We start from the raw sequence: 8,450 nt of genomic DNA, 5'->3' as shown, positions 1-8,450 counted from the left end.
TCTTTTATACTTAAGAGGCTGTTTAAGTCTTACAAGGACAAAATACTATTTATAAAGTTGAAATGTTCATTCAAATTTTGGCTCAAGGCCAGTAGTTTCAAGGCGGGGCTACGTTGAATATATCGACTCCAGTGTTCAACTGGTACTAATTTTATCAATCTCGAAATGTCTAGCCGAATTTGGCAATATTTCAACTCAGAACATAAACATTTCGTCCGTTCTGCAAATCATTCTGTCAGCTCACCTCTTTATAAAAGTGAAATATTCTTTTCTACTCTAGGTGCAAGGCCCGAAAGTTTGGAGAGGAGCAGTCGATTAGATCGACCCAATACGCAACTGTTACTTAATCTATCGCCCCCGAAAGGATGAAAGGCAAAATCGACCTCGGCGGAATTTGAACTCAGAACGTAACGGCAGACGAAATACCGCTCAGCATTTCGGTCGTCGTGCTAACGTCCCTGCCAGCTTGCTTTCTTATAAAAGTGAAATATTAAACATTAAAATTGTTTTATAAGAAGGAAATCTATTTGAAATGTGACAATTATATTTGTTTAAAATATATAAAAAGTGTGGTTTGTGTTGTTTAGGTTTTAACTAAAAGTTAATTCTTATCTAATGACCCTATGTTCAAAGACAATCTAGCCATGACCTTCCCATATGTTGTCATTATTCACCATGTTTAGTTCACGCAGCATTTTAGCGACTGTTCGTAATAGATTTTATAATAATTGCGGACAATGAGAAATGATTCTGAGAAAGCATCCATCGAATAAATAATATCCAAGATGGTGAGAAAACAGATGTAATGCATTCCACATAAACCTATTAATGTAGGATAAGGACGTGGTGAGAGATAAATATATGTTATCACCCAATTGTTTAATACTTAAACAGTTCAAGGCGGCGAGCTGGCAGAAACGTTGGCACGTCGGGAAAAGGCTTAGCGGTATTTCGTCTGCTACTGCGTTCTGAGTTCAAATTCCGCCGAGGTCGACTTTGCCTTTCATCCTTTCGGGGGCGATAGATTAAGTACCAGTTACGCACTGGGGTCGATATAATCGACTTAATCCGTTTGTCTGTCCTTGTTTGTCCCCTCCATGTTTAGCCCCTTGTGGGCAATAAAAAAAATAAGAATCGTTAGCACGCCGGGCAAACTGCTTAGTGGTATTTCGTCTGTATTTACGTTCTGAGTTCTAATTCCGCCGAGGTCGACTTTGTATTTCATTTGTTAGGGGTTGATAAATTAAATACCTGTTTTGCACTGGGATCGATCTAATTGACTGGCCCCTCCATCAAAATTTCGGGCCTTGTGCTTAGAGTAGAAAAGAATATTTAAACAGTTCTTGTTTACTTCAAGATATAACACGAATTCAATTTCCAGAAGAATTGCGTTTATATTAAACGTCTAATATAAAAATAGAAATCAGTTTAAAACATTTTATTGATTGAAAGGCGACAAAGAATCAATTAATAGTGTCATTCGAATGTTGGACAGAATAACTTGTGAGATTTATGCAGACTTTCTACATTGTGTATTCAAATTCTGGTGCGGTCAGGTTAACGATAAGTAAAATACCAGTCTGAGGTGGTAGGCTTTTGGAATCATTAGATATCGGACAAAGTTCGTTGCAGTATCTATTCTGTCAATTTATGATTTGAGTTCAAATCCCACTGTGTCCTACTTGTGTGGTATACTTAATCTAACGCCTATTTTAACACTACTGCCTAACACTTCGGATCCTTTTAGCGGAAGATTTCTCTGTTATATGCATTATGTTAGGTCTCCTGTTTTAAGGATATCTCCCTCCCCACCACCAATCAGAGCCCCTTCCAAAAATTAAGGGACTTAGTCTGGTCTCTTCTCTCCTCACTAAGTTTCTGAGAAACAAATTAAGTTTAGGAGACACCGTCAATTTTATAGAAATGCAATTAATTCACATATTCAGAATATCATTTTAGAATTGGAAATTCATTGTAAACCATTTAAAATGCTGTGTAATTACATGAATATTGTTATTATATTAATTTCCATCAAATAGTTTTTTCCACAGTTATAACCAAACTATATGAAGGGTGTATGAAAAGTATTGAGCCTCAAAAAACAAAACATGATACAATACGATATCAAAAAATTTAACGATATTAAAAAAAAAGAAAATAATGTGTTAATTGAAACAAATAGGAGAATAATACTTACCTGAATAAATAATTGGGTTGATCTGTAATCTGAAGAGTTTCTCTCGCAAGAATATATTGGAAGCTCAGTGTGCTTCGAGAACTGCAAAGAAATAAACAGAAATTCCGTTCAGTCTACTCTATTTATAATGAGATTACAGGATTTGTACCCGTTGTAAATTGAGATAAGAGTATGTGTGTGTATGCATGTCCATATCTGTGCCTATGTCTGTGTATGTCTGTGTATGTATAGTGTGAACTTTACACATAGTGCGTTGTGCATTTAATCACGTAGACAAATGATAAGTCTTGACATCACTTATAACAGTAAATGTTGTGTATGTGTGTATGTTATATCTATATGTGTCCCCGTATATATTTATGTATGTGTGTTTGTATGCGTACCAGGTACTCACTGCAGGTAAACAGGAGAAAATACTTGGATACGTGTACACACACACACACACACACACACGCACACGTTAATTTCAAATGTTATGTAAACCATACATATATGTATCCATATATATATATATATATATATATATATATATATATATATATATATATATATATATATATATATCTACGCATACATGCATATAAACATACATACACACATAATGCACTAACATGTGGGCGTGTACTTAAAAGTATTATTATTTGCCAACAAGTTTGAGAGACAATGAAATGTAACTGAAAAAGGAACTCAATACTCGGAGTCCAGTAAAATTTCTGATAAAATTTGCGATGAATGAGGTTTTAATATTATTCATCCAGAGAAATGAAACCAGAAATATGAGGTCCCAGTTGACATGGAATATACAGAACCCATGCAGTTTAGCGTTACAAATTTCCAAACCGCATGTTATCAAATGACAACATATGGTGGACCTGGAGGGATTTCAGTCCCAGATTCATAATCAGGGCGTAACTTAGGTATTGACATGTCTAATAATGCAGACTTCAATGTGCATATTACGAAGCTGGCAATAAAATTCAGGGGGTTGGGTGGATGGATTCTTAGAAGTTTCAGTTCAAAGAAGCAGAAAACTATAACGGTCCTCTGGAGGATATCTGTTCTTGGCCAGTATGATTACTGCTTCCATCTATGGCCACCACATAGTGTAAAATTAAGAGCTAAACTCGAGGCGATTAAACGAAGCTTCACAATGATGATTGCCTCAGTGCAGCAGATTAGCGACTGGAAACGACTCAACAGGTTAAAACATTACTTCCCGTAACGGAGATGGGTAAGTTATGCTGTGATGTGTTAGACTGCGGCCATGCGTGAGCACCGCCTTGAAGAATTTTTAGTTGTATGTATCGATCCCAGTACTTGTACATTTTTTAAAAGCCTGGTAATTATGTTGTGTATCTTTGGCCGAACCGCTAAGTTACTGGGACCTAAACATGTCAATACTAGTTGTCGGGGGTCTCTTTCCTGACTACAACCTTTCAATGTAACAGAATCTCTGATTTCATAGAAACCTGTTTAGTGGAAACAACAAATGTAGTTTCATCCCTAAAACATGTATAATCCTTCCTCCCTTCATTTCATTCAATATTTTCGTATCTTAAGGAGGTAAACTGGTAGAAGCATTGGTCTGAGGGGTAGAATGCCCTGCAGCATTTCGTCCCTCTTTACGTTCTGGCTTCAAATGGGTTCGACTTTGCTTTACATCCATTCGGGGTCAAGATAATAAGCACCATTTGAGCCCTGTGGTTGATGTAATCGATGTAGCACCTCCCTCGTCATTGCTGGCCTTGTGACAAAATCTGAAATCGATATTTTCTAATCTAAATAGTGAAAGACTTAAATCATTCCAAATATTCTCAGACCATTGTCCCCTGTTGCTATTTCTGAGGTGAGATACATCTACAGTTTCTAGATGTTTCTAAATGACAATGTCGTATTTGCCAAACGTTTGGCCAAGTTCAAAGTTTTTTTTCCCTCTTTCGAAACTTTGCGGTCATTTTCTCTGCAGATTTTATCTTTTACTTGTTCCAAGCATATGTGTGCCCATACTGGGGCACCGCCTGGAAAGATTTTAGTGAAAACAAATCGAGACCAGGACTCATATTTTAAAGCCTGTTAAATAATCCATGTTCATAGAAAGGAGGAATGCACTGGCGATTAGGTCCTGCTCAGAACCACCAAATACGGTCATTTATGGCGACCATACACACACATACCAGTGATACCAGCATACCAATTTTTGTAGAGAACTGGGAACAACATTTTTAGAAAAATGTCATCTTCTTGATATTCAAAGTCTTTACACCCGCATCCCCACACATCCTTTCACGGGTGGATTCTTACATTTTCATCTAAAACTACACCTGTAATTTTAAATAGGTGTAAAAAGCAAAGGATTGGTGTGACACTCTATTGATAATAGGAACCCATGTGCGCAGTCCAGGGATCAATTCACATCCCTATCCTGTTCACTGCACATCTCTAAGCCACAAGAGAAGGATTTAAAACTGGAATTTCCTCTACGTGGAATGTCTAGTTACCTTAGTTGTGTGTGACAAAGAAATTCCATGCTTGATTCGGAGAAAAGGCGGAACAAGGGATTTCATTGGCCCTCTTCAGGGATAAGTAAGAAGAAAGAGTTTATAACAGAAGGGAGCATATCTGTGACTGAGAAAGAAAGAGGACCTGGGAGTATGTAGCATGCTTTTGCTAATTGTTTCAGATGCCTGTGTAGTCAGGAGCAGACAGTGACAACCCTTCAGAATTGTGTCATCTGCCTAGCAGAATGTTGAGAATGTAATAGATGGGGAGAGAGAGAGAGAGGAAAAGAGAGAGACAGAGAGAGAGAGAGAGAGAGAGAGAGAGAGGGAGAGAGAGAGAGAAAGAGACAGACAGAGAGAGAGGGAGAGAGAGAGAGAAAGAAAAACAGACAGGCAGATAGACAGACAGAGACATACTGAGAGAGAGTGAGAGAGAGGGAGAGAGAGAGAGGGGGAGAGAGAAAGAAATGGAGAGAGAGATAGAGAGAGAGGGAGAGAGAGACAGAGAGAGGGGTACGAATGAAGACAGAAAAAGGGAGAGAGAGGGGTAAAGGAAGGAAAGAAGAGAAAGAAAGAAAGAAAGAAACAAACAAACAAACAAATAAAGAGAAAAAAGGATGGAGAGGGGGAGAGTGACAAAATAGAGAGGGAAAAGGAAAGAAAGAAAGGAGTTAAGGAAGGAAGGAAAGAAGGAAGGAAGGAAGGAAAAAAGAAAGAGAGAGGAAGGGATGGAGAGAAAAATAAAGAGATTGAAAACGAGAAAGAGAGAAAGAGAAAGAGAGAGAGAGAGAGAGAGAGAGAGAGAGAGAGAGAGAGAGAGAGAGAATGGGAGGAAGGAAAGACTGATGTAAGAACAGTGATGCGGGGTTTATTTTGAGGCAACAAGAAAGGAAATGCTTTGCTGAAAGACACAATACATAGTTTGCAAAGAGATGAGGTGAACAGACTCCCCTGGATGTCTAATTTTAGTCTGCATGAATAATGGGGCAGGAATGAAGTAAGAGAGAGAGAGAGAGACGGGGTGAGGAGAAGAGATATCAGATCTAGGATGCAATGGAGAGGAACTTGTTGAGAAAGGAGTGCAACATGTGAGAAAGACATTGCGCTGGAGAAGACCCATGCAAGCAAGGAGAAGGGGATCATTGATTATGCCACCATGTATCACCATCACTGTAATAAGGATACATCCTGGGGCCATGCAATGATTCACCCTCACTCAGCGTCTGGCTTTATATCTAAGAAATCACATAACAAAAGCTGTGATGGTTTTGTGTCTTCAGAAGAACTGGGGCGGCGAGCTGGCAGAATCATTAGCACGCCCCGGGGAAAATGCTTAGCGACGTTTCGTCCGAATTCACGTTCTGGGATCAAATTCTGCCGAGGTCGACTTTGCCTGTCATCCTTCCAGGGTAGATAAACAAGTACCTGTTGTGGGGTCAATATAATCGGTTTACCCCTTCCAAAAAAAATTACTGGTCTTGTGCCAAGATTTGAAACCGATATTTCAAGAACAGCTTATTTTTTTTTATCTCCGTCTCCACATTTGGTGGCATGTCATAATTATTTTTCGATTTCAACAATTAGCTTCTTTACTGATTAAGCGAATATTATCAGCAATAAACTGCTTGAAAATGCAAAGATCATGTGAACTCATCTCTGGAAAGCAATTTAACAATTGAAGCCAGGCATTGGTGATAAGGAATGATGTCAAGTATTTTGTTTATTGTGTTTGAATGATCGAAATAAAGATATTGTTGTAAAACAGGTTGATTGTATGAAGATAATTTAGCTACTTTAGTCTTGTGATTCATTAAGTGTAGTTATTTAATTGTTTTTATAATGTAAAGCTAAACTTCGAACCCAAATTTAATATTAATTGTGTTTTATTTGAAATTATTTTCAAGTCTGCTCTGGTCCTCAAAAATAAAATAATAAACGGTGGTAATATGGGGAATATGAAATTTCAAAGTATAACATATGTTTAATATTAAACTTGAATATATTACACAACTTCTGTCTTTTTTCCTCTCAGCTCATTTGTTCTTTACCATTCTTAGAAACCAGCATCACACTTCCATCGTTACCTCATTCCTTTCCAAACCTTTGCAGATCCTCTCCATTCAAGGCCATCACTTGCTACCGCACAGCACAGTGATGTGGCCATGTCACTAACAAACAAGCCATTTGTGGCCAGCAGACACAGTAACTGTCTAAACTTTATAAAAACCCCATTCTTACTGCGGCAGCTACATCAATGAAAGACCCGTCCCCACTGCTTGTTCGGTAACCTATCAATAATTTCTGGGGATTTCGGGGAATTTATCAGTCACGCCTTGTCACCACCACAACCACCACCACCACCACCACCACCACCACCACTACTACTACTACTACTACTACTACTACTCTACTATACAAACACACGTATATGAGTGTATAAATATATATACATATATTTATATATATATATATATATATATATATATATATATATACATCATTATGTGTGGATTTATATATACATGTGTGTGTGAGTTTATACACATACGTACATATATACATTCATATAGAGAGAAATATCTGTGTGTGCGTGTGTGTGTATCTGTGTGAATTCAAGGAATATATACACATAATCGCATATACGGTACAGGTAGGTGAAGAACCATACACACATACATTTTATGGCAAAGTAACACAAACACGCACACATACACACATATGAATGCATATATATACATATATATATATATATATATGTATGTATATATATATATATATATATATATATATATATATATATATATATATATATATATATATATATATATATATATATATATATATATATATGTGTGTGTGTGTGTGTGTATATATATATATATATATATACTTTATTTAAAAGCAGCAGAAATATAACAAAAGACTGTTAATCTGAGTTTCACGTTCCCGTTCATCGGACAGTTTTGAAACTCCGAGTAACAGTCTTTTGTCATATTTCTGCTGCTTTTAAATAAAGCATATTACTCTACCTCTGGTATATGAGTACTCTTTTTTCCACCTTGTTGCACATTTCATGTGCTCACTCCGGTATATATATATATATATATATATATGTGTGTGTGTGTGTGTAAGTGTGTATGTTTGTTTTACTTTGCTATAAAATGTCTGTGTGTGTGGTTGTTCACCTGCCTATACTGTGTATGCGATTGTGTGTATATGTTCCTTGAATGCACACACATACCCACACACGCTTACATATACACACATACACACACACGCACATATATATACATATATATGCATATATATATGTATGTACATATACATATATACATACACACGCATACAAACAAACATATGTGTCTATATACACCCTTGAGCACAACCACATATACACTTGACACAAACAGATACACATAAAAACCTAGCAAATGTCTTCTTTCAAATATTAATTCTACTCATAAAGGCTTCACTTCAGTTTCTTAGAAAATCTACTTCAATGACTTCGTAGGAACACTAATTGCTGTCGCTGTCTCTTTACATTCATACACCCCTCCACCCCACCCCCAGACGTATATACTTACATGTATACATACATTCATACATAGATATATAGACAGACAGACATAAAGATACAGAGAGACATACAGAGGTACCTACAAATAGGCACGCATATATATATATATATATATATATATATATATATATATATATATAATTGTTACAGATGTAGGGTAAACATTGATAATTAATTA

General features: G+C 36.7%; 1 protein-coding gene across 1 annotated transcript in view; it reads right to left on the bottom strand.

Annotated features, from left to right (window-relative positions):
- LOC149129190 (uncharacterized) overlaps positions 1 to 2,312 on the bottom strand; it is a 47,305-nt gene extending 44,993 nt beyond the window's left edge. The window contains exon 1 of the mRNA XM_089346730.1: positions 2,198 to 2,312. The gene's annotated coding sequence lies outside the window, so the exon portion shown is untranslated. The remainder of the gene's footprint in view (positions 1 to 2,197) is intronic.
- Positions 2,313 to 8,450: the final 6,138 nt, after the last annotated feature.

This window comes from Octopus bimaculoides, unplaced genomic scaffold (assembly GCF_046866305.1).
Source record: "Octopus bimaculoides isolate indiv1 unplaced genomic scaffold, ASM4686630v1 contig124, whole genome shotgun sequence".
In the NCBI taxonomy this organism is placed as follows: Eukaryota; Metazoa; Mollusca; class Cephalopoda; order Octopoda; family Octopodidae; genus Octopus; species Octopus bimaculoides.
Note: the sequence above shows the minus strand (reverse complement) of the source record. Positions and strands in the feature narration are given on the sequence as shown.